The 27,116-nt window shown below is 45.2% G+C and overlaps 1 long non-coding RNA gene across 2 annotated transcripts; it reads right to left on the reverse strand.

The window, feature by feature from the left end:
- Positions 1–1,364: 1,364 nt before the first annotated feature.
- On the reverse strand, positions 1,365–27,080 carry LOC142142593 (uncharacterized). Of its 2 annotated transcripts, none has more exons than XR_012689231.1 (2): positions 26,981–27,080; positions 1,365–3,742 (listed from the first exon to the last, which is right to left on the reverse strand). It is a non-coding gene; the product is annotated as an uncharacterized LOC142142593 (long non-coding RNA). The 2 variants fall into 2 exon arrangements; XR_012689232.1 differs by having other exon boundaries at positions 26,966–27,080.
- Between the last annotated feature and the right edge of the window lie 36 nt (positions 27,081–27,116).

A 27,116-nucleotide genomic window follows, 5' to 3' on the forward strand; every position in this document is an offset into this window, starting at 1 on the left:
ATCCTATACAGAGTATTGAAGTTCGCACATATACTGGCTCTTTACTGCAGTAATAGATGGATTTTCTCATAGATTGGTAACCAACCAAAAAAAGACAAAAACAAACTCCTTTATTTGTAATACACCAGACATAAACTCTTAAGAAGTAATACGAGGTGCAGGTCCTTCTACCAGAGCGGGGTGGACGATAGTAACACAGCAGATGGTGATACAGTCCTGGGGAAAAAGTGATAGCCCGTAATTCACCTACATGTAGATCTCCTTTGTAGGTGTCTCTGCGGTACCTAACTTACACTTAAAAGTGTATTTTATATACAGTACATTAATAACATCCTGATAAATGTATTTCATGTACAAAAAAATATATAAAAAAATGAAAAAATCTTAGATGTCTTTTTATTAATGATTATAGTATTAAGAGGTTATATTTACATATGCTCTGTGCGTATCCTGTCTACATACCGCAAGTAACGTATAGACAGAGCATACTTAGACCCATATTCAAATGGAAACACTTCTTGATGTGCAAGTTTATGAAAAACAAGATGCATTCAGATTATGTTGCTTAATGAATCAGACCCCTGGATATATGTTTGTTGTCCCTTCACATAGATATCTACGGTCATCATTGCACTTTAATGTTTAATGCCGTCAACTGCTATGTAAGTTATCTGAGCCAGCGCTAGAGAAACAATAAGTCAATTAATATCAAAATTGATTACATCATATAAAGTTTCTATGACAGAAGAATTCTATCTTTCAAATAAATACAAAACCTGATAATTATCTTTATTTAGACTAGTATTCATACGTTTTGTGTTCTCAGAGCTGAGTATTTCAGCGAGATCGGATGCACCTGGTTCAGCTGTAAATAGCGGTCATGGAATCTTACGGACAACTGATCATTTCCGAGACAAATAGGGAAAGTAATCTCATAAATATCATTATTTGGTATTCCTGTAATAAAACTGGGATTATATTTTCTGGGTTTAGTTCATTTATTGAAGTAATTATGGGAAGAATCAGGGGAAAGAGGTTTTATCATAATTTAGATTTTTTTTTCTTCCACCTCATATATTGTCCTTCAATTCAAAATATACTTACCTGACTATGATAGAAAAAGAAATATGTAACGTGTGGTATAGTAAAAAGTAAAATAAATTGAAAAAATGTACCCCCAGCAAATCTAATTTGAGAAAGGCTGTGGCCTCTTTAGTCGAAAATTTGGAAAGGACCTCTGGCAAAAAAGAGGGTTAAACAAAGTGTGTTGCTATAATTTGGAAACATGGGGTTTATCCAATGAGAACCAGAACCTGACAAAAGGCACAAAAGTTTCAATACAGAAAAAAGTGTAATTTGCAATGATAAATATAAACATGTTTTTATTTTCCAAAAACTTTTTGACATTATTTTTTCTAAACATCAACTGTATTTACCATAACAGTGTTTTTACAAGATGTTAAAGTCTAAATGCCCCCACAATTAAACATTAGTTGTCAGCGGAATTAAGTGAAATCTTGAATTTTTCTTTCCCCCGTGACTGTAACGGGCAGGGGGAGAAGGTTCTCACTTCTTTTTGGTGGCCCTTGTTATGGGATATTTGGAGTTATTAAATCCTCTCCTCTGTGACTTTTATACATATCAGATGGTCGAGGGGCTTTGACAACCCTGAACAAGGCCTCCCCAAACATGAGATAGGATCTCCTGCTTTCCAATCATTACAGACATGGGAGAGGTCCGTCTACAAGAGAGACAGATCCACGGAATGCAGGTAAGATTCAAAATGTTATTGAAATATGCTATATAAGTTTACTTCAACGTATACTGTAGCTTTAGTGGTACATAAATCAGCCACGCAGTGAAATGTATATATATCTAGAGTACTGCACGGAATACACAAAGCAGAGCATTTATGAAGGGCATCATTATCATCATTTATTTATATAGTTTTCAAAGAACGCTTGAAGTTTTAAAGACCAGAGGAAAGTCTTATTGTGCAAGAGAGGGAATTCTATAGAGTGGGTGCAGCCCGAAAATAGTCCTGTAGCCAGGAATGGGAGCATGTAATGAGTCCAAGTGAGAGACGCAATCTTGTGCAGAATGGAGGTGTCGAGTTGGGAGATATTTTGAGACAAGTGAGTAGATGTATGTTGGTGCAGCTTTGTAGGTTATGTTGCATGTAGAGACTGACAGAGTGACTCAGCAGATTTGCAAAGAAAATCAATATAGTCGCTGCGTGCAAAATAGATTGTAGGGGTGAGAGTCTGATTTGGGGAAGTCCAGTAAGGAGGGAATTGCAATAGTCAATGCAGGAGATAATGTGTGCATGAGTTAGAGTTTTTGCAGGGCATTGTGATTGGCTGACGATAATTCCCAGTTACTCTGATGTCATAGCTCAACACCACACTCTGAAAGTAACACTGACGTGGAGGAGCAGTAGCCAGAAGTTTCATGTGTGGGGACCACTGGGGGCATTAAAAACACTGGATGAGTGATATCATGTTACTAATTCTGTGTTTTAGGTGCCCCCCAACAGTCGTTGCCCTTAGAAAGCGTTGAGATTTGCCTAATAGTAACACCGGTCCTGGGAATCACATTATATGTGAGCAAAAATCAAGGTAAATTAAACAATAAATTAGACAAATTAGATATATGAAGTAACAACATGTGCTACAACTCCTAAATTGTCTACATGTGTTATGGCCACCAGTGCGGCATAAACTTGTAGAACTTGGCAGAAGAGGTCTTCACCTATAGCAGCCACCTTTCCTGTAGAGACAGGTTATGCTCACAAGTACTCGGATGCCCCCAAGACTTACACTCAGTGTAGTACAAGTTTATGGTGACACGGCAGCGCACAGGTACAGGAGGCAATACACGGTGTAGGGACTGACCAGAGATCTGCGGACTGGACAGTGATGATAATGTCCGACTGGCCTGACAGAGCACCGGCAGAGATGTCTAGGTACAAGCAGGGTCAGGGCCACAGGCAAGGTTTAGAGTCCAGGTACAGGCAGAAGATCAGGGTCACAGGCAAGGTTCAGAGTCCGGGTACGAGCAGAAAGTCAGGGTCACAGGCAACGGTTCAGAGTCCAGGTACAGGGAGAAGATCAGGGTCACAGGCAAGGTTCAGAGTCCGGGTACAAGCAGAAGGTCATGGTCACAGGCAACGGTTCAGAGTCCGGGTACAGGCAGAAGATCAGGGCCACAGGCAAGGTTCAGCGTCTGGGTACAAGCAGAAGGTCAGGGTCACAGGCAATGGTTCAGAGTCTGGGTACAGGCAGAAGATCAGGGTCACAGGCAATGGTTCAGAGTCCGGGTACAGGCAGAAGATCATACACAGAAAAGGCAATCCAAGGTTCAACACCAATCTAGCAAAGGAGCAGATAACAGACTGGAACAGACCGCTATAACCGGCAGTGAGGCTCAGTCCTCACTGCCTTAAATAGTACTAAGAGTCAATCAGGGCAGAGCCCGGAAAGCATCCCCATGCCTTGCTTAATTAATTAACGGCCCATGCAGAAGCAGTGTCCAGCTGCATAATAATAGCCCAGGCCCGGTTGTTGGACAGCTGTCCGCGCTCTGTGGCAGGGAGATGCAAGCATCCCGGTTGTTGCCTAGGCAACGGGACATGGAGACCTGAAGTGATGTCCCGGTTATCATAGCAACGGCCGGGAGGTCAGAGACCAGGGGCACCGCCGCAGCTCCTGACAACATGTGACCCATATAACAAGATTTCCACCTATGGATTGAAGATAAAAAAAAGCAGATTATACAGTAAAATCAATGAAACACATGTGAACTTAACTTTATACTATATTCCATAGAAAATAAACCTTACGGTTTAACATGTCCGATTAAGGTTCCTTACACACCTTCTGAAATGTAAAAAAACTATTGAAACTCTTCCACTCAAACTCAGCACTATCATGTAGTGAGATTGCTGTCACTCACAAAATGGTGGAGCTGCTAATTCACAGATTTGTGTGTTCACTGGAATACACACATACAGTACTATTACAATTTCTTAGTTTAGCTTTATCGTAGTTTAGGCCCTGGGTGTCTTAGAAAGAGACAGTAGAGCAACTTCATACAAAAGTAGAACTACTAAAACCCTGCAGAGCATTTCTCCATCCAAGACTGTGCCTGCTCCTAGAAGATACCTGCAGAACATAGCTCATCACCAAACTGTATCTGCTCCCTGCAAAGTATCCCTCCACTCAAAGCACTCCCCACAGCTGACAGACCCCTGCAGAGCATCCTTACACTCCACATACACTCAAGTGTATGAAAATATTATTGTGACCTGTGAGGTGGTCAAAATTGACTGCAAATGACTTGAAATTATTGTTATTGAGGTTAATAATAATGTAGGAAACAAAAAGAGCAAAATTATGTGATTTTAGCACATTTTAGCAATTTTTCTAAAAAATACAGATCCAAAACCAAAACCAGTTCAAGTTGGTCAGTAAGCATCTCTAGTAATCGCGTTATTTTGAGGAGTGAGAAGCCGTATGCAGGATACTTGCCTGCTCTCCCGGGAGTCCGGGAGACGTACCCGAGTTGGCAAGTATGCTTTATTTTTACAGTGACATAAAAAGTGTTGTGAAACTACAAGTCCCAGCATGCTTTGCCAATATATAGCAGCTTATTGCTGGAAGGGTATGCTGGGACTTGTAGTTTCACAACACCTGGAGTGTCACAGGTTAGCCAACACTGATCTAGGACATGCCCTACCCCAACTAAAAATCTGTCCCCGCATTTTAAATTTACCTCCCCCTCTAAAACAACATGGTTTTGCCAAGGTTCAAAGTTACTAAGTTTTTTTGCTTTCCTTTCCTTAATGAATCAGGCCCAAAGTGTTTAAACTTGCACTCACGTGTGGTCAATGTGGAACGAGCTATTTACACACCTAGATGTGCTGAATTTTTAGTCCACTGTAGAGGGATGAATCTGTTGCTGCATACGATTCTCCAAATGAATAATGTACAATGAGAAATAGATAAAATACCATATAGTGAAATATTGCTTTAGAAATTATGGACCACCAACCAATGGTGATAATATAACCTGTTGTGCATGAAATGTGGAAATCAAAATATATTAAAAAAACAAAACCAAAAAACATATAAACATCCCTTAAGGGAGCAATAGGAGTCGTACCATATGAAAGAATCAAATAGTCTTTTGAAGATTTTGATTCCTGAGTCACATAGTCCTTTGGTCCACCATCCTCATTCCCTCACGGAAAGAGGTCCTATTTTCTCCCAATTAACGCGCTTCGAATTTTATTAAGTCTTCATCAAGGTGGAAACATCTTCTCCCTGCCCCGCTTACTGGAAACTGTCCCATTTACAGCGTATGACATGATACATTTATTCCACTAGGGTTGAACACTGGACCATCCGCTCTCTGGTGCTGATCACTGCAAAGACAATCCTATCTGCACCCAGTGTTCACAACTGACTGCACCTGGGCTCTAACGAGACTGTACTACACCCCGTTGGGCACTGCTGAGAACTGTCAGAATCACTCAAGGATTCGACTCTGCTTGCTGACTCCTTAAACGTGGCTAGTGCCTGCTCACTGCACCCTACTAGCACTAAAATGTATCACCTGCACCCTTCCAGCACTGCCGTACACTGCAAGTCAGAGATGCAGTCATTCTGTAGGTGCTGAACCTGTCGACAGTCACTGTCGATGTGGTTAGAATGGTAATATTGTGACTGTCGGCGCCCCCCGACCCTCTGCATCTGCCACGCAGCGCGCCCCATCATCTCCATGGGCCTCAGTGCACCAATGGTGGTTCCGCCACTGGTTCTGGTGCCAGTGCACCTCACTGAGGAGGACGGTGACACAACGAGTCAGCTGGGGGCCGGGTTGGTAATATGAACTGTTAGTCAGGTTTCTGCTCAGGAAAGGGGCTCAATTCACAACATGTCATCTCTGGGGAGATATCCAGGGACAGCTACATACACCAGAAATGTCCCTGAACAATAGACATCACATATTTGTTAGACAATCGCGGCGCCCGCGGGCACCGCCGCGACACACATTACCTCTCTCTGACGTCCTGGCCGTCGCCATGACGACCGAGACGTCACCTCCGGTATTTCGGGCCGACCGTTGCCAGGGCAACGGCCGGACGCCGGAAATAGGCTGTAGGCGTTCCGGCAGGCTGAGTAGCCGGGCGCATGTGTGACAGGCCAGCCTGTGGGCTGATTAATCTACAGGGGCTGTGCTTGATTCAGAGCTAGGCTCTGATTGGTGGTCTTCAGTACTTAAGGCAGTGCCGGTTATAGTTCCTGTGTCCAGTCAGCTTAACCTGCTCCCTGCCTTGTTCCTGTTTTTTGGACTCGCTGCTGATTTCCCGTGTATGACCCTTGGCTTGGATTTGGACTTTGCTTGTGCTTCTTGTGACCCCTGACCTCTGGCTTGAATACCGATCTCCCTGTCTGCTCGTGACCCCTGACCTCTGGCTTGTATACCGTACTCCCTGTCTGCTCGTGACCCCTGACCTCTGCTTGGACCCCACTACGCTTGCCTGGGTTCTCCCCAGCCGGTACACACTTCACGACCCTCTGTCAGTCTGCGGCCCAGTCTGTCCCCACCATCAGGGGCTCCAGTGAACACCTGACTGACGGAGTAGACTCCGGGTTGTGTTGTGCCGGCTGGAGGGGTTCCTAACAATATTATGCTGTGTATTATTGTCTTATTATTGCAAAACATAAGAAGGAGGGGGCAAACTGCTCCCTTTGCATCTGGTAGACCGGGTAAGGGTCTTTCTGACTCCTCTCAATAATACACATTATCCTATTACCACCAGTTACACAATTTCACACAAGACAACTACCCCTTGACCAACATTGTTGTGTGACAGGATTAATTAGCTTATGAGTAACTTTTACCTTTGCAATCTGGCTGGACCACAATGCAAAATGTAGACTTAACCTCATGTATCAAACTCCCATTGTCCCATAGATTGTAAGCTTGCGAGCAGGGTCCTCTCACCTCTCTGTCTGTTTTACCCAGTTTGTTTATTAGTTTACTCTGTTTGTCCCCAATTGTAAGGCGCTACGGAATATGTTGGCGCTATATAAATAAATGCTGATGATGATGATGATGATGATACACAGAGAAATGAGGAGTGGTATTGGTCAGCTCTCTAGTCCAGGCACATAAGTTAAATCAGGTTTCATTGTGAAAACTTGAATTTAAAATAAAGTTTTTAAGAGTGTGCAGAATCATCATCATCACCATTTATTTATATAGTGCCACTGATTCTGCAGCGCTGTACAGAGAACTCATTCACATCAGTCCCTGCCCCATTTGAGCTTACAGTCAAAATTCCCTAATATAGACACACACACACAGACAGACAGACAGACAGACAGAGAGGGAGAGGGAGAACTGATTTTACGTCTTTGCTCCACTGGTAGACATGTTTGTTCGGTGGGTGGAAAAGTTGGTCATTTTTTTTATGTTTACAGTTGGTCTGCATGGCACTGGTGCCGCACACTGGCCTGGTGCTGGCAATTACAGCGTCCCCCATACCCGGTGCCTATTTTGATCTCATCCCTATTTAGAGCATGAACTCGGATGATAAGGATGCGCCCACTACAAAAATATTACCACCCTCCTGCCATGTTTACCATGTTCTGCTGGCCCTAAGAATGGATGTCTGGAGGGCAGGTGGCTAAGGGGCATCCTAGCACTTCATAGTGTTAGACCTGCCACCTGGGTCATGGCCACACCCACTCTGATTCTGACACGCCTCCAACATGACGTGGCCCCAAATCCTCTCTCGATTCTGGGACATCAAAAGTAGGGGGGTATGTAATGAAGCGCAACTTGATCTAACTTGATGAGATGAATCTGTCCTGAAACCCGCAGTATTATTCATAAACTATGCTCCTTACAGACATTCGTTATCAGTGAGTGCTATAAATTAGACAATTAAACTACAATTACCAGGAGCACCTGGACCAGATCAATAACCATCCAGGTGTATCTGTGTTTGCTATGTATTATCTCCAGCGATGGGCAGATTACGGAGATACTGTGATATTATAACAGACTGTAATCACCGCAGACTTCAGTGCTTCTGCAGAGATAATGTATTGCCCTGTAATATTATCTGCTCCAGACCAACACTCTGTAGGTTTATCCTTATCAAACCAGTGAAAGTGTAAAACAAATAGTGGTATGTGACTGCAGTAACTGTACACCCGATTGTGTCCAGCCAAGAACAACACTCCTCAGATAAGTTACTCTGGAACACGCACCAAAACTCTCTTGTTTAATAATAAACGTTTAACCCTTTTTCTATCTGGGGTAAAAAGAAAAAAATTCCCTCTGGAATACCCCCCATATATCCGTCGTGAAAAACTTCTCTATATTGTTTTTCTTGACAGATAGAACTTTATTCTGGTACAATAGTCAAGAAAATATAGTGAATGAATTTAACTTACAGGTGTTATACTGGGAATAACTAATTCACAAAATAAACCGGTAAACCGGTTATTTTTTTCATTCACAGGGTACCAAATAAGTGTAGCTTGGTGGAGGATTGGTACATGTTTTTCGCTATAATAAAAGTGCTTCTTTTCACAGATATTGTTTATTTTACTTTTTTTTTTACTTTTCAAAAACAGTAATTTTTTCAATTTTGTAATACTTTATATTATTTTACTTTTCTAATATAGCTCCTTAGTTTCCTTATACTGTAATGTCATAGACATCCAATCCTATGTTAAGGAAACTTAATAAATTGCATCTCTTGTGGTAATAGCCCAGTGTCGATGATAATTGCTAAAATGTTTTGAGCGTATTTTACACAAAACCACCCTGGACGCCCGGAACCAGACCGCATGCCAGGAAATGCCGCCCCATCCGCTCCATCAGAGCGCAAAGGACACTTACTACAGTCTACAATTTCGTGGAGTGGTCAGGGCGGGGGCTGTAGTCACTTTATGGTAAGGGCGAGCCAACCTCAAGCGCACGCAGGGACGTCCGAACCAAGCTCTGGGCATTGCAAAGTTACTTTTTTTTTCTACTGTATCTCTTGCTCCAGTTACAGGTCTAGTCTAAGTCCTGAGTAATAGCAATGACAGTCTGGTATACATGCTATAACGTATTTGGAATCAGGAGCAACTGTAAAAATGTATTTTATGTTCAGTAGACATTAAGAACATCCTAATGAGAAAATTGACTCTATCCACAATGATATCTGTTCCCACCAGATATGCCTCCCCCACCTGTCCTCTCTATCACTCCCTCGGCCACCTTTGGCTCCTACCCTCTTGTAACTGTGTATGAGATCCTCACTCTTCTCTCCTCCTCTTCTTCTACAACTTGTCCTCTTGACCCTGTCCCCTCCAAATTCTTTCACTCCCTCACTCAACGCCTGTCATCATTTGCCACCTCTTTATCCTCTCTCTCTCCACTGGTACCTTCCCCTCAGGCTTCAAGCATGGTTCTATATACCCTACTCTCAAGAAACCTTCCCTTGGCCCATCCTCTCTCTTCAACTATCGCCCTGTATCTCTGCTTCACTTTGTTTTTAAAATTCTTGAACAACTTGTCTTCAATCATCTGACCAACGTTCCCTCTTCTCACTCTCTTCTTGGTCTGCTGCAGTCTGGCTTTTGTCCACTTCGCTCAACTGAAAATGTCATCAATAAAGTAACAAAAAACTTACTCTCAGCTAAGTCTAAAGGTCACTTCTCCCTTCTCGTACTTCTAGACCTCTGCTGCTTTTGACACCATTGATCATTCTCTTTTCCTCACCACCTCACTCTATGGCCACTACTTTAGCTTCTCCTGACTCCTCCTGCGCACCTCTTCTATTTCTATTGGAGACCCCCAAGGCTCTGTCCTCAGCCCTTTGCCTCCAATACCATCTCTATGCTGATCACAAGCAAATCTCTTTCTTCACTTGACTTCCCTCCCTCTTCTTAACCAAAGTATACAGCTGTCTCCAGGCGCGGGCAGGCAGATCTCAGCCCGAGGGGCGCACAGACGTCCGCATCACATTACACGCGATGCGGCCGCGTCATTGATGACGGGGCCGCATAGCATGCCATGTGATGCGGCCGCCTGTGCCCTGACGCGGCTGCATTGTGTATTTAGCGATGCGGCTGCGGCTATAATGAACAAAATTTGACATCCCCACCGGGGGGGGGGGGAAAGCCGGCCCAAACAGGGGTCAGACTGAGCGGCCTGGGGGACTGATGCCCCCCTGCCCAGCCCACCCTGGCTGTCTCTCTGCTGTAAGTACCTGGATGTTACAGCACTTCAAATTCAACATCTTCAAATCCGAGTTACATAGTAACATAGTAACATAATTGATGAGGTTGAAAAAAGACACCAGTCCATCAAGTTCAACCTATTTTGGATCTCCTGCGATCCTGCACTTATATTTGAAATTAATCCAGAGTAAGCAACCACCAATCTGTTTCAATTTTGAAAATCCCCCCAGACCCAATATTGCAATCCAATTTTTACCCTATATCCACTACTAACCTTTATTTTAAATTAACGGTCGTATCCCTGTATACACCTTTCCGCTAAAAATTTGTCTAACCCTTTCTTAAACATATCTATTGAATCTGCCATCACAACCTTCCCTGGCAATGAATTCCATATCTTGACTGCCCTTACTGTAAAGAACCCCTTCCTTTGCTGGTTGTGAAATTTCCTATCCTCTAACCTTAGGGGATGACCACGTGTCCTGTGTATGGTCCTTGGGGTAAAAAGTTCCCATGAAAGCTCTCCGTATTGACCCCTAATGTATTTGTACATAGTAATCATATCTCCCCTTAGACGCCTCTTTTCTAAAGTAAACATGCCTAAACTGGCTAACCTTTCCTCATAACTTAATGACTCCATACCCTTTATCAATTTTGTCATCATCCTTCTCCTGCCAGTGTTGCTATACCACCCAATATTTCCTTCTTGGTTGACAACATAACTCTCTCTCCTGTCACCCAAGCCCGGAGTCACCCTTGGAGTCACCCTTGACTCTGCCCTCAGCTTTACCTCTCATATCCAATCCCACACCAAATCCTGCCACATCCTCCACCGTAAGATCATGAAAATCAGACCCTTCCTCTCTCAGGAAGCTGTGACTAGACTCATCTACCTCCTCCAGAATGTAAGCTCTTGTAGGCAGGGTCCTCTCAACCTAGTGTCCCACGTCTGTCTACTGTCTGACTTCCTCGTACGTTATGTCACGTCTTTTGCTGCACTCTGTGTAAGTGCCCACAGCATTACTCACACTCATCTGTGCTACCGACATGTATTACCTCAATCATTTGTTACTTGCTTCTGTATCTAGCGCTACTTAATCTGTGGCACCTAATAAATAAATAATAATAACAATAATAAATATATTTCATGGGGAGGGGGAATTAATTTTTTAAAAAAACTTTTGTTTTTACTATTTTATTATTAATGCCTTTATTATTAACTGGTGGCATTAACTCTATTTTTTGTCTGTGCGTTCTTTTGCAAATTTATAACCCACATAAGTATTGGACGTATTTTGTAGTGTCTTGTGTAGTAGAGCACAGCGTATCTTCAGATCTGTACTTTGATGAATTCGGGAGTTTGCAGAGCCAGATTACCTGCGTTTTAAAACAAACGCACATTGGGCCTGATTCATTAAGGAAAGGAAAGCAAAACAAATGAGTAACTTTGCACCTTGGCAAAACCATGTTGCATTGGAGGGGGAGGTAAACGTAAAATGTGATCTCAGATTAATATTTTGGGTAGGGCATGTCCTAGATCATCTTTAAATTTTATTGTAATAATAAAGCTATCAAGTATTTGAGTGCTGCATGAAAAAACAGCCAGTATTTATCTTATGTGCATAATAATAAATTCATTTGCACCCCTTGAATTGTAACATGGTTTTGTCCAGGAGAAAAGTTTTACTCATTTCTTTGCCTCACTTTCCTTAATAAATCAGCCCCATTGCTCTCAGTATGCAGGACTTGATGAATCGGGCTCAGTGTATATCCAGGTATAAATTCTTCTCTCGGCGATTGAGGTGCTGCTAGGGGTACAAGTTATTGTGACAGAGAAGACAGACACCAATGCCATTATAATAAAGAGCAATCGCTCAACTAGCAAATTAGAAAAATGCATTAAACAAATCAATAAAAATAATTCAAAACAATGTGCACCTTTTGTGTGTTTGAATGTTTGGATAACATTGGTGGTAGTGCACTTAGAAATGCGCTTTCCTATAAAATGCATCCCAATAACTGATTAGGAAGAGGGGGGAAGAAAACAGTGATGCGCCCTTCTGCAAAGCAGGACACCACCCCCCCCCCCCCTCCCCCCACATGTGCTGCAAATCCATCCGCTCAGCTGCAAAATCAGGGGTATTTGCACATAAGTAGCCATTTTACACAAAACAGCATTTGATACACTTTCCTAAATGACCTGAGGATCTGGCTCCCAAAAATGCATGTATTTATTTATTAGGCCGGCGGTTCCCAAAGTATGCGCCGCGGCTCCCAGGGGTGCCGCGGGCCAGCCATAGAAAAAAGAAAGAACACAAAAACTTACCAATCCGCGCGGTGCCGGGATCCAGTATCCACCTCTCTCCCGCAGCTGTCACTGAATATCGACGTCAGTGACAGCTGCGGGAGAGAGGAGGATGCTGGGTCCTAGCGCCGCGCGGATTGGTAAGTTTTTGTGCTCTTTCTTTTTTTTATGGCTGGCGCGGGGCAGAGTGAGAAGGATCGTGACAGCGGAGGGGGACAGCGTGACAGCAGAGGGGGGCAGAATGAGAAGGATCGTGACAGCGGAGGAGGACAGCGGGGCAGCAGCGGAGCAGCAGAGGAGGGCAGAGTGAGAAGGATTGTGACAGCGGAGGGGGACATCGTGACAGCGGGGCAGCAGAGGGGGGTAGAGTGAGAAGGATCGTGACAGCGGAGGGGGACAGCGGGGCAGCAGAGAGGGACAGTGGGCAGCAGAGGGGGACAGGGTGATAGCAGAGGGGGACAGCGGGCAGCAGAGGGGGACAGCGGGAAGCAGAGGGCAGCAGAGGGGGCAGAGTGAGAAGGATCGTGACAGCGGAGGGGAACAGTGCGACAGCGGGGCAGCAGAGGGGGACAGCGTGACAGCGGGGCAGCAGAGGGGGACGGCGGGGCAGCAAAGGGGGACAGTGTGACAGCCGTGGGGGACAGCGGGGCAGCAGAGGGGGACAGCGGGCAGCAGAGGGGGACAGCTGGGCAGCAGAGGGGGACAGCGGGCAGCAGAGGTGGACAGAGGGCTGCAGAGGGGCAGAGTGAGAAGGATCGTGACAGCAGAGGAGGACAGCGGGGCAGCAGAGGGGGGCAGAGTGAGAAGGATCGTGACAGCGGAGGGGGACAGCGTGACAGCGGGGCAGCAGAGGGGGGCAGAGTGAGAAGGATTGTGACAGCGGAGGGGGACAGCGGGGCAGCAGAGGGGGACAGCATGACAGCAAAGAGGGACAGCAAGCAGCAGAGGGGGACAACGTGATAGCAGAGGGGGACAGCGGGCAGCAGAGGGGGACAGTGGGGCAGCAGAGGGGGACAGTGGGCAGCAGAGGGCAGCAGAGGGGGGCAGAGTGAGAAGGATCGTGACAGCGGAGGGGGACAGTGTGACAGTGTGACAGCAGAGGGGGACAGCGGGCAGCAGAGGGGGACAGCGTGACAGCAGAGGTGGACAGCGGGGCAGCAGAGGGGGACAGCGGGCAGCAGAGGGGGACAGTGGGCAGCAGAGGGGGACAGAGGGCTGCAGAGGGGGCAGAGTGCCTGGGGGCAGAGGGGGCAGAGTGCCTGGATGCAGAGGGGGTATTTTTGCATACAACTAAATAAGTATTTCTGTCCTGACCTAAATACTTATTACAATTTTTTGACCCAACTACTTCTAAAACAGGACTGCTCAGTAATTATTTTGGAGGGGTGCCTTGAAAAAATTTGGAGACTCTAAGGGAACTGCAAAAGTTTAGGAACCACTGTATTAGGCTTATCTTTCAAAATGCACTCTTAAAAAAAATAGAGGAAATAAATAAATGCAATCTTATAGTTATTTATTGCTCTATTGCAATTAATGATGCCTCCAGTCTTGAAGTGGGGCGGTATGTGCCGGTATGACATAACGGCACTTCAGCTCCCCACTTCATTTCAAGCTAGCTGTGTTTGAAGAACATTTGATATGATTTACAAACACTGCTAGTGGAAGCATAAGGGGGAGAGGCGGGGGTCAGGCTGAGAGTGATGTATTCATCAATGAGAGGGAGGGGGGGCTCCAAAGGAGAGGCGGTGTGACTGTATATGTCACCTGACACACTGCAGCATACCCGTGCAGGCAAACTAAAAAAAAAAATACTCACGTGACCGCAGCACTCACCGACTCATCACCCTATGCCATGCTGCTTTTGACCCCCGTCACTCTCTGCCATGCTGTCCCCCCCTTATCACTGCGTTCCATGCTGCTCCCCACCTCTTCCTCATCACCACACTGCCTTTCTCTCCCCCCCCTTCTTCGTTACCAAACTGTGCCTTTCTCCCCCCTCTTCTTCATCATCACACTGTGCCTTTCTCTCCCCCCCCTTCTTCGTTACCAAACTGTGCCTTTCTCCCCCCTCTTCTTCATCACCACACCATGCCTTTCTCTCCCCCCCCCTTCTTCGTTACCAAACTGTGCCTTTCTCCCCCCTCTTCTTCATCACCACACTGTGCCTTTCTCTCCCCCCCCCTTCTTCGTTACCAAACTGTGCCTTTCTCCCCCCTCTTCTTCATCACCACACCGTGCCTTTCTCTCCCCCCCCCTTCTTCGTTACCAAACTGTGCCTTTCTCCCCCCTCTTCTTCATCACCACACCGTGCCTTTCTCTCCCCCCCCCTTCCTCGTTACCAAACTGTGCCTTTCTCCCCCCTCTTCTTCATCACCACACTGTGCCTTTCTCTCCCCCCCCCTTCTTCGTTACCAAACTGTGCCTTTCTCCCCCCTCTTCTTCATCACCACACTGTGCCTTTCTCTCCCCCCCCCTTCTTCGTTACCAAACTGTGCCTTTCTCCCCCCTCTTCTTCATCACCACACCGTGCCTTTCTCTCCCCCCCCCTTCCTCGTTACCAAACTGTGCCTTTCTCCCCCCTCTTCTTCATCACCACACTGTGCCTTTCTCTCCCCCCCTTTTCTTCATCACCACACTGTGCCTTTCTCTCCCCCCCTCTTCTTCATCATCACCACACTGTGCCTTTCTCCCCCCTCTTCATCATCACCACACTGTGCCTTTCTCTCCCCCCCCCTTCTTCGTTACCAAACTGTGCCTTTCTCCCCCCTCTTCTTCATCACCACACCGTGCCTTTCTCTCCCCCCCCTTCTTCGTTACCAAACTGTGCCTTTCTCCCCCCTCTTCTTCATCATCACACTGTGCCTTTCTCCCCCCCCCCCCTTCTTCGTTACCAAACTGTGCCTTTCTCTCCCCCCCTCTTCTTCATCACCACACTGTGCCTTTCTCTCCCCCCTCTTCATCACCACACTGTGCCTTTCTCTCCCCCCCTCTTCTTCATCACCACACTGTGCCTTTCTCTCCCCCCCTCTTCTTCATCATCACCACACTGTGCCTTTCTCTCCCCCCTCTTCTTCATCACCACACTGTGCCTTTCTCTCCCCCCTCTTCTTCATCACCACACTGTGCCTTTCTCTCCCCCCTCTTCATCACCACACTGTGCCTTTCTCTCCCCCCCTCTTCTTCATCACCACACTGTGCCTTTCTCTCCCCCCCTCTTCTTCATCATCACCACACTGTGCCTTTCTCTCCCCCCCTCTTCTTCATCACCACACTGTGCCTTTCTCCCCCTCTTCTTCATCACCACACTGTGCCTTTCTCTCCCCCCTCTTCTTCATCACCACACTGTGCCTTTCTCTCCCCCCCCTTCTTTGTTACCAAACTGTGCCTTTCTCCCCCCTCTTCTTCATCATCACACTGTGCCTTTCTCTCCCCCCCCCTTCTTCGTTACCAAACTGTGCCTTTCTCCCCCCTCTTCTTCATCACCACACTGTGCCTTTCTCTCCCCCCCCTTCTTCGTTACCAAACTATGCCTTTCTCCCCCCCTCTTCTTCATCATCACACTGTGCCTTTCTCTCCCCCCCTTCTTCGTTACCAAACTGTGCCTTTCTCCCCCCTCTTCTTCATCACCACACTGTGCCTTTCTCTCCCCCCCTCTTCTTCATCACCACACTGTGCCTTTCTCTCCCCCCCTCTTCTTCATCATCACCACACTGTGCCTTTCTCTCCCCCCCTCTTCTTCATCACCACACTGTGCCTTTCTCTCCCCCCTCTTCTTCATCACCACACTGTGCCTTTCTCCCCCCTCTTCTTCATCACCACACTGTGCCTTTCTCTCCCCCTCCCTTCTTCGTTACCAAACTGTGCCTTTCTCCCCCCTCTTCTTCATCATCACACTGTGCCTTTCTCTCCCCCCCTCTTCTTCATCACCACACTGTGCCTTTCTCCCCCCTCTTTTTCATCACCACACTGTGCCTTTCTCTCCCCCCTATTCTTCATCACCACACTGTGCCTTTCTCCCCCCTCTTCTTCATCACCACACTGTGCCTTTCTCTCCCCCCCCCCTTCTTTGTTACCAAACTGTGCCTTTCTCCCCCCTCTTCTTCATCATCACACTGTGCCTTTCTCTCCCCCCCCCCTTCTTCGTTACCAAACTGTGCCTTTCTCCCCGCTCTTCTTCATCACCACACCATGCCTTTCTCTCCCCCCCCCCTTCTTCGTTACCAAACTATGCCTTTCTCCCCTCTCTTCTTCGTTACCAAACTGTGCCTTTCTCCCCCCTCTTCTTCATCACCACACCATGCCTTTCTCTCCCCCCCCCCTTCTTCGTTACCAAACTATGCCTTTCTCCCCTCTCTTCTTCATCACCACACTGTGCCTTTCTCCCCCCTCTTCTTCATCACCACACCGTGCCTTTCTCTCCCCCCCTCTTCTTCATCACCACACCGTGCCTTTCTCTCCCCCCCCCCCTTCTTTGTTACCAAACTGTTTCATCTTTCTTTTCTTCTCTTCTGTAATCTTCGGTCTTCTTTTTTCTGTGCGAGGCTCCTCTCTAAATGTCCATTTGCACTGACATTCAGTGCAAACAGAGGAGGGAAGACGCCGGCACTGTGGTCATGTGAGTATTTGAATACTCACATGACCACGGCACCAGCGTCCAATACGCCCCTCCCCTGCGCCAAAAAAAAAAAAAGACAGACAGATTTTAAAAAAAAAAGCCCCATCGACAATGTGGGCCTGGGCCGGGCCCCCTGGCATGCCCGGAGCCAGGTAATTAGTACCCGCCCCCTCTCGGCGGCCCTGATGGCAGCACAGCTTGTAGCCAATAAGACATCTACCTTCACTGTCCATTTATGTACAAAACACTTTTTTTCATCACCATTGATGTTGAAGGTACCAGCTGTCTCACACATCAGCCAGAGAGGAGAGCATATTAATTGTCAGAGTCTTGTAAACAGGAACACACAGCTTCCTTCACTGTCCATGAAATGTCTGTGAGCTCTATCTCCCGAACACTGATCTACCAACTTGAAATATAGCAGTAAAATCCCCGGGAGAAGGTTAGCATCCTGGGCCACAGATAGGGAGGGTTATATCACCTTCAACATGTGTGCTGAACATGGGAACGCTTGACATGTATGTTAAAGCAAGAAATTAAATATCTGAATACTTAGTAAGTGCACTACGACTAAAAAATAATATAATATGTGGGCCTTGCATCATTTAATATTTTTTTATATTATACTATATACGGTTGAAGAGCATATAAAATTAACAAATTCCCTGATGCTTCTAGGGGCCTAGGTAGGCCTCCGGCCCCCCGCCATTCATTTAAAATATCCATACAAGCACTTCAAAATTCCCACTTCGACCACTGGATGCCTCCCACTTTTATAAGTGACTCATTTGAGCAGCACAGTGGCTCAGTGGTTAGCACTTCTGCCTCACAGCACTGGGGTGATGAGTTCAGATACCTCCCACACTCCAAAAACATACTAGTAGGTTAATTGGCTGCTATAAAATTGACCTTAGTCGTCTCTCTCTGTCTGTTTGTGTATGTGTGTGTGTGTGTGTGTGTGTGTGTGTTAGGGAATTTAGACTGTAAGCTCCAATGGGGCAGGGACTGATGTGAGTGAGTTCTCTGTACAGCACTGTGGAATTAGTAGCGCTATATAAATAGCTGATGAAGATGATGATTTCCTGGATACAATTAGAAGAAATTTGGGCAGTACTGCATGTTTACCTGAAGGGGGCAGAGTGTTAGATTACTGTTGTTACTTAGGATATATGCAGTTCCCTGGTTTCACCAGCAGATGTCTTGGTAATTCATCTAATCCCATCTGTTTGACACCTGCTGGCTGCCTTTATATGCTTTAGTTTGCAAACGTTCATTGCTGAATCGTTGTTGCATCTTGCAGACAAGTACAGGCCATTTAGTTATGTCCTTTGTCCCTATCTTGTGCTACCTGTGTCCTGAATCCTGTTTTGTAGTCTCTCAGTTAAAGATATTGGGCCTGATTCACTAAGGAAAGTTAAGTAAAAAAATTGAGTAAGTTTTCTCCTGGACACAACAATGTTACAATGCAAGGGGTGCAAATTAGTTTTCAATTTTGCACATAAGTTAAATACTGTCTGTTTTTTTTCATGTAGCACACAAATATCAACTTTAAAGTTCAGTGTACAAATAAGCTATCAAGTATTTGCGTGCTACAGGAAAAAAAATACAGGTCCTCATTCATTAAGGAAAGTTAAGCAAAGGTAAGCAAGTAAGGCAAAACCATGTTGTATTGGAGGGGAAGGTAAATTTAAAATGTGATGGCAGATTTATATTTGGGATAGGGCATGTCCTAATTCAACTTTAAGTTTCAGTGTAAAAATAAAGCTATCAAGTATCTGTGTGCTACATGAAAAAACAGACAGTATTTTCCTTATGTGCAAAATAATAAACTCATTTGCACCCTTGCATTGTAATATGGTTTTGTCCAGAAAACATAAGTAAGAAAACTTACTCAATTTTTTGCTTAACTTTACTTAATGAATCAGTCTTTGGCCTAAACTGGCTAAAAATAATATTGTGAGCTCTGAGGTGGTGAAAATTGACTGGAAATTACTGAAAATTAGTGTTATTATTTTCATCCAGTTTAGGTCAAAGACTGCAGCAGTTGGCTTGATGCCAAGCAACAAAGCAACGACACAAACACATGGTAGTTCATATCACATCTACACGGCAGAAAAGTGGTGCCCTCCTACCCACCCTTATGTTGGATTGACATAATATGATTGATGGGCAGCAGACTAGACAAGGTTATAAAGTCCACAATATAATGACATTGACAGTATTATTAGGATAACAATTGATGTAGACAGTATTTATTAAGTTGACAATTCAAACGTAGACAGTATTATCGATACTCTGACCCTGTCCCTATCCCTAGACCAGTCTGTGACTTGATCACTTATAAATAACTTATTTGTGGCTGGATCATTTAAAACTAATTTATTGTATAAATGTATTTCAATCAGAGGTGCAGGCACCAATGTATAATTTGAAATGCACTTATCGTGTTACATTGGCATGTATTTTGTATGCAAGTGTCATTGTTTGGCTTTGTATCTTTACTAGAGGAAGGCTGTTTGCTGATAGCAGGAAATATTAAGTAAGTCTGTATGTGAAGTGACAAAAACCTGTTTAGCCTGTATACCCAGCAGGGGGATGCTCTGTCTGGTGTTACTGGATCTCAGATAATACAAGCATCAAGTTTTAGCACATAACAGAGAAGTGTAAATATTGTTAGCTTTGCATTGCATAAAATCCATGTTTGAGTAAACAAATTGCATCCTGATTCTAAAAATAGCCTGTGATGCTGTGTCCAAATTGGTAAAAAAAGCACTGTCTTGTATTGAAAATTGTTCTTTCTTGCTTCATCTGACCTGCTCCTGGTACCTTCAACCAGTATGAGCAAATAAACAACACTTGCTTCAAAGACCTGCTTGGAAAATTCTCTATTCCTGTGATCGACAGATCAGACCCAAAATCTAATGTCACGACTCGGAATCAATTATTGGATCCCTTGTCTCCCCCAAAGTAGAACCCGCCCAGGATCGCAGAGTCTAACGGGTAGGAGGTTTTCACCAGTGACCCCCACAAGGGGATATGGACTTTACTGCTCCAGTCCCGCAGGTTGCGGTCTCCCAAACGGGTGCTGACAGAGTGGAATTAGAGCTTAACACAATGGGTAATATAGTAAAACAGAATCCAAACACTAGCTAAGAGTTCTTGAATCACAAGTAATAGTAGTGGCTGAGATATAGCAGGGACTGCAGAACACGGACAGAGCAGGATAACAAAAGATAATTCAAGGTAACGGCAAACACAGGGCTCACGGCAACTGGATCAGGATGAAGGGATGGAAAACCACACGCTACTTCATTAGGAAACCCTTAGCAACTGCAGGGAGTAAATAGAGCAACAGTTCAACGCTGGATATGATTGATATTGAACTAGCTTATCCAAGTTGGTAACTCACAGCAACGAAGACAAATCACTGATACAGCAATGGTTCGAACGGAGGTAGTAGAAGTTTTAGGACTAGGCTGATCCACAGATGTAACTCAGTGCAAGGAAACACAATCACTGACACAGCAACAGTTCAAACAACGAAGATGATAGTATAGAACTAGCCGATCCAAACATGATGATTCATAGCAACTGATGAGTACAGGCACAGCGGTAGCCCAATAATATAATAACAAGTAAATAGAACTTAGCTGATCTGTAGGTAGCGATTCAATGTAGCAGGTGAGTTAATGGCATAGCGGTAGTTCCCATGTAGATAGACAGAGGCATTGACTCGTTGATCCACAGATAATAATCCCAAGCAGCAGAGATGAATACGGGTATAACAAGCAGTTTGTTACATAGAGGTAGCGGGAAGTGGAGTAGAGCCGTGCGTGGAACTACAAATGACAGGTAGTTCAACAGTAGTCCCAATAGCGAAGCAGTAACGATGTTGAGACAGCCGGACCGGAATGAGGGAGTTGAGCCGGAGCAATGAGTACAGGTGTATCAGGCAGTTCGTAATAGCAGTTCACCACGCTGGAGTAGTAAGGAGTGAAGTTCAGCTGAGCTGTGCGTGGAACTACAAATGACAGGCAGCTCAGCAGCAGTCCCAGTAGTGAGGCAATAGCGGTGTTGAGTCAGCTGGACAGGAGTAGAGGAACTGAGCAATAGCAATGAAGAGTCCAGGTGCGCCAAACGGTAACAGCGAGGAGCACAGCTTATTCCAAGCATACAGCGGACAACAGGTAAGATAAACCTGAGGAAGCAGGGTTCTAGTAATGAGTGGGTAACACGAAGAACAGGCAAAGAACAGAGGACCATGGGAAGTTTAAATAGTGCTCCAAAATACCAGAACCAATGAGAACAGGTAGGAGGTCCAAACAAGGTAACAAGGAACACATGTGCAGGAATGATGTCTCAGAACAAAGTAGTAGGTCTAACCACCGCTTACAAGAGGAAGGAAACAGAGCCGGTACCTGTTTATGGGACCGGCGTGTGACATCTAATCATTCACAAATATATAGTAAAAATTTTAGTAGCTTCTCCGAACTAAAGATATTTGCAATTATGTTCAAGATCATGAGGGGGATAAGCTGACTGTGCGTTCGCCAATACTGGCACATGGCGTGAGCGCTGGGTGACTGCGGTTGCCACCAGGCTAGTACTGAAAATTATAACCCAATAAAAGTATTTTGATATTAGTCTTTATTATCTTTGTCAGATGGAACAGACTGAGTAAAGGCGCACAGGGTCCAAAAATGCGTGGGCTTGAGGGTGTGGCAATGACATGGGATGAGCATGTTATTTCCACAGGCTTAAAGTATTGACAGGGATTCATGGTGGGGAACGTTTAATGTATTCCGGTCATCTGAGGACATCCGCACACCCGCTTACACCGACACCTGTCCATGCAGGATGCAGTCGCGACCTGAAACTTTGACGACCGCCTGAGTTCGCCTATGGGTTACGTCGGCCCTGTCAGCACCTCACAGTTATCCTGTTAATCGAACCTGAGGAAACTGGCCCAGAAGAAAGTATTACCAATCTGTACTAAATGATATCGCCGAGCAGTCCCTATCAGGAGCGCCGAGAAGGGTCCGGGCCTGCTTGCATAGTGGGAGGAGTCACCAACCTGGTGTGGCTACACCCCCTTCAGTGGCTATGGAAGGGGCCCCAAGAAGTCCGAATTTCCTCTTGGCGGCCCAGGAGACTGAATGGTATGCCTCCCGTGCAGTCCACTCCCACTCCTGGCTCCAAGTGTGTATTTGGGAGGATAGTGTGTATTTAGTGTCTTTTACTATTATGTTTACAGGATTAGAAATTGATATTCGAATCTAAAGTCCAAACATTTCCATAAATAAAACCTGTCTTGTATCTGTTATCTTATTTGTACAGATACAATCAGAATGTAACTCGCCAAAGACTGAGAAAAGACATACAGGTGGTCACTTCTGCAAATCCTATAAATTTTAAGCTTGTGATCAGCGCCCTCTTTTTCAAATTTTCTGTTTGTCAATACCGAATCCGGTTTTATTACCGTGTTTGTTCCCGATTGCAGAGTAAGCTGGTACTACATAAATGTATGATAATAATAATGAGTAATGCACAGTAATATCACAGATGTCATAACAGGTCAGATAGCGAAATCCTTCAGGGAAGCGATAAGTCTTGATAAGGTATTGATCTGATAGGGACACGTGTCGTCTGAGAACTTCCTGTATTGCCGGCAATATATGGAGTTATCTATTTTGAAAGGGCAAATATTTGCACAAGTAGTTATTAGTCTCAGCTACAGAGATAATATTGTTTTGTTCTACTGAGAACGTTAGATGATTATGAACGTTATGCAATAGTTATGACTGATTTTTATTAGGTCACTGCAAAGTTGGAATCATCTCCAGGAAAACATTACTATCCGGCAGCGTCATATAAGCTCATTACTCTGTTACTCTGTTTGGCCTTAAGAATCGAGTAAGGATTTCTAAGCCAGTAAACATATTTTCTCAGTAAAGTTATCTCTCTCTCTCTCTCTCTCTCTCTCTCTCTCTCTCTCTCTCTCTCTCTCTCTATATATATATATATATATATATATAGTACAAGTTAACCCGTGCATGATACTCATGTATGCTAGTCAAATCAAGTTACTTAAGGTGTTAAAAAGGTTCTTGTCATGCATTTGGGGCTAGGCCAGGCCTCCTCAGGGGAAGAGCGTTACTTCCCGACGTAAGCACCCTTTTTTAACGTGGTTTTGTCCCCATGTCACCACCTCATCATTCTTCTCCATCACCTCATCCTTCATCTTCATCGCCACATCCTTAATCTCCATCGTCTTACTGTTCTAAAACCTCTCGATACACGTTTCTGCTAAACACCTTATCGCTGTGCTCAATCAGTCTTCCTTGAAGGGCAGTATTCATAACCTGCACTTTCACATCACTGCTTCTCCGTACTCGTGAAAATGCGACATATAATTGTCCATGACCAAAGACAGGCTCTGGTAAATAAATACCCACACGGTCAAGTGTTTGACCCTGTGACTTGTTAATGGTCATAGCAAATGCCGCCTTCAAGGGGAACTGCCGCCGTCTTAGCTTAAACGGCAGTCCTGTTTCGGATGGACATAAGTCAATCCGAGGTATCATCACCTTCTCTCCTTCAGCAGAGCCAGTCAAAACTTCTGTTTGTATCACATTCGTTTTCAGTGCTGTCACTACTAATCGAGTGCCATTGCACAGTCTGCTCTTAACATTCAGATTTCTCAATAGCATAATAATGCTTCCAACTTTCAATCTTAATCTGTGCCTTGGGTAAATTTAGCCTTTACTACCCCTCCCACGGGGGGAAGGGGGGATGATGGAAGTTAACTGACTTCACTATTGTAATTTTTTTGTCAAATAATATCAGTATACCAAATTTCAGGTCAATTGGATGAGCCCTTTCTGAGAAAATAGTTTTTTACACACACACACACACACACACACACACACACTAACACAATGGATTAGTGTCTGCAGGTACATATTTTGGAAATGCTTCCCAAAGAGATATTCAGCTGTAGGGAAAAGCTGGTAAGGGTCCCTGGGGTGTAAATGGAGAGAGATGGGTGGGCTCCATTTACAAGACCCAGTCTGGGTTTTCTGTTCTGCTGTCAGACTAGACTGATTAATGATGGCACCTGTAAGCTGTGTTTTCTCACTACCTAGGGAAAAGGACTGCAGAGGTTTAGGGGTTAGCGTCAGGGTTAGGGTTAGGGTTGGGTTAGGGTTATCTGATTGCAATAGGAATGCCTAACTGATTGTGAGAGGAAGACTGATCTTTGACGTGACAAATCTGTGCTGGAACTTCTTATGTTTTGTTTGAGTTTGTTAGTGTGACTTGTATTTAGTTAGTGCTGGACAGGCAAGGCACTTATTTTGAAGTTTGTCTTATTTACTTGCTTAATAAAACTGGCTGAGGCCAGTTGTACCCAAAGCCTTGGTTGGTCTTGTGTGACCTCTCGGCTGCTACACACTACCATCTACCAACAACACAACTAAAATATCAGAATTTATGCTGAGTGTAAAACATTCAATTGGCATTTTGGTTGCAAGAAAAATATTCACAGACCATAGTTTTGGAAACATTATTTAAAGTCACCAGAGGGCGCTCAGTCTGCAAAAATGAAGATCTTGGATCAAAGTTTTTTGGTATTTGCATTGTTACTGGTACATCTATGCCACATGAATCCGCTGTCATGTCTCTGGAAAAATAATTGTAAGATATTTTTGACGTGATGAGGTTATGTATTGGAGGTGATGGGTTATGGATTAGAGGTGATGAGGTTATGGATTGGAGGTGACGGGTTATGGATTGGAGGTGACGGGTTATGGATTGGAGGTGACGGGTTATGGATTGGAGGTGATTGGGTGATGGATTGGAGGTGACGGGTTATGGACTGGAGGTGACGGGGTTATGGATTGGAGGTGACGGGGTTATGGATTGGAGGTGACGGGGTGATGGATTGGAGGTGACGGGGTGATGGATTGGAGGTGACGGGTTATGGATTGGAGGTGACGGGTTATGGATTGGAGGTGACGGGTTATGGATTGGAGGTGACGAGGTTATGGATTGGAGGTGACGTGGTTATGGATTGGAGGTGACGTGGTTATGGATTGGAGGTGACGGGGTGATGGATTGGAGGTGACGAGGTTATGGATTGGAGGTGACGGGGTTATGGATTGGAGGTGACGGGTTATGGATTGGAGGTGACGGGGTTATGGATTGGAGGTGACGGGGTTATGGATTGGAGGTGACGGGGTTATGGATTGGAGGTGACGGGTGATGGATTGGAGGTGACGGGTTATGGATTGGAGGTGACGAGGTTTTGGATTGGAGGTGACGAGGTTTTGGATTGGAGGTGACGAGGTTTTGGATTGGAGGTGACGAGGTGATGGATTGGAGGTGACGGGGTGATGGATTGGAGGTGACGGGGTTATGGATTTGAGGTGTCGGGTTATGGATTGGAGGTGACGGGGTTATGGATTGGAGGTGACGGGTGATGGATTGGAGGTGACGGGTTATGGATTGGAGGTGACGAGGTTTTGGATTGGAGGTGACGGGTTATGGATTGGAGGTGACGGGTTATGGATTGGAGGTGACGAGGTTTTGGATTGGAGGTGACGGGGTTATGGATTGGAGGTGACGGGGTTATGGATTGGAGGTGACGGGTGATGGATTGGAGGTGACGGGTTATGGATTGGAGGTGACGAGGTTTTGGATTGGAGGTGACGGGGTTATGGATTGGAGGTGACGGGGTTATGGATTAGAGGTGACGAGGTTATGGATTGGAGGTGACGGGTTATGGATTGGAGGTGACGGGTTATGGATTGGAGGTGACGAGGTTATGGATTGGAGGTGACGGGTTATGGATTGGAGGTGACGAGGTTATGGATTGGAGGTGACGGGGTTATGGATTGGAGGTGACGAGGTTATGGATTGGAGGTGACGAGGTTATGGATTGGAATTGATGGGTTATGTATTGGAGGTGACGTGTTATGGATTGGAAGAGATGGCAGCACGGTGGCTCAGTGGTTAGCACTTCTGCCTCACAGCACTGGGGTCATGAGTACAATTCCCGACCATGGCCTTATCTGTGAGGAGTTTGTATGTTCTCCCCGTGTTTGTGTGGGTTTCCTCCGGGTGCTCCGGTTTCCTCCCACACTCCAAAAATATACTGGTAGGTTAATTGGCTGCTAGTGTCTGTTTGTGTGTGTGTGTGTGTGTGTGTTAGGCAACTTAGACTGTAAGCCCCAATGGGGCAGTGACTGAAGTGAGTTCTCTGTACAGCGCTGCAGAATTAGTGGCGCTATATAAATAAATGATGATGATGTTGATGATGATTGGAGGTGATAGGCAGAGTCGTAACTTAGAATTCTAGCGCCCGGGGCGAGAAAGACAAATGCCGCCCCCCTAGCCCTCAATTTTAACCAAATTAACCTGAAATATTTGTAAATTGCGCCCCCCTTCAGCGTTGCGCCCTGGGCGGTCGCCCGTGTCACACAGCCCTAGTTACGGCCCTGGTGATAGTTAATGGATTGGAGGTGATGGCCCCAGAATTATATTAATAACATACACATTTCATAAACATTCCTATTCCCCCCTATACAGCCTCAACATTAAATTAATAGCTCTCCTGTTTATTATGTAGAGCTCTTGCCCCAAAATCAAAATACATTTTACAAATTTCACCCACATGTAATAGAGATTTGCTAATAAATACTTCACAACCTTTATAATACTGTATATATATATATATTACTGATTTATGTTTTGCAGGCAGGTCTCATCACTGAGTGTTATACTATATGTATGTACCATATATCTATGTACCAGAGTTGTTGGACAACCCCGGCATCCTGTGACTTGTAGTTCCACAGCAGCCACTCTCTGCCCGAGGTTCCCCTCAGACTGACACGTCACGTGATACGTCACATGACCTGTCACTGCAGCCAGCTGACTGACAGTT

Source organism: Mixophyes fleayi, chromosome 3 (genome assembly GCF_038048845.1).
Source record: "Mixophyes fleayi isolate aMixFle1 chromosome 3, aMixFle1.hap1, whole genome shotgun sequence".
In the NCBI taxonomy this organism is placed as follows: Eukaryota; Metazoa; Chordata; class Amphibia; order Anura; family Limnodynastidae; genus Mixophyes; species Mixophyes fleayi.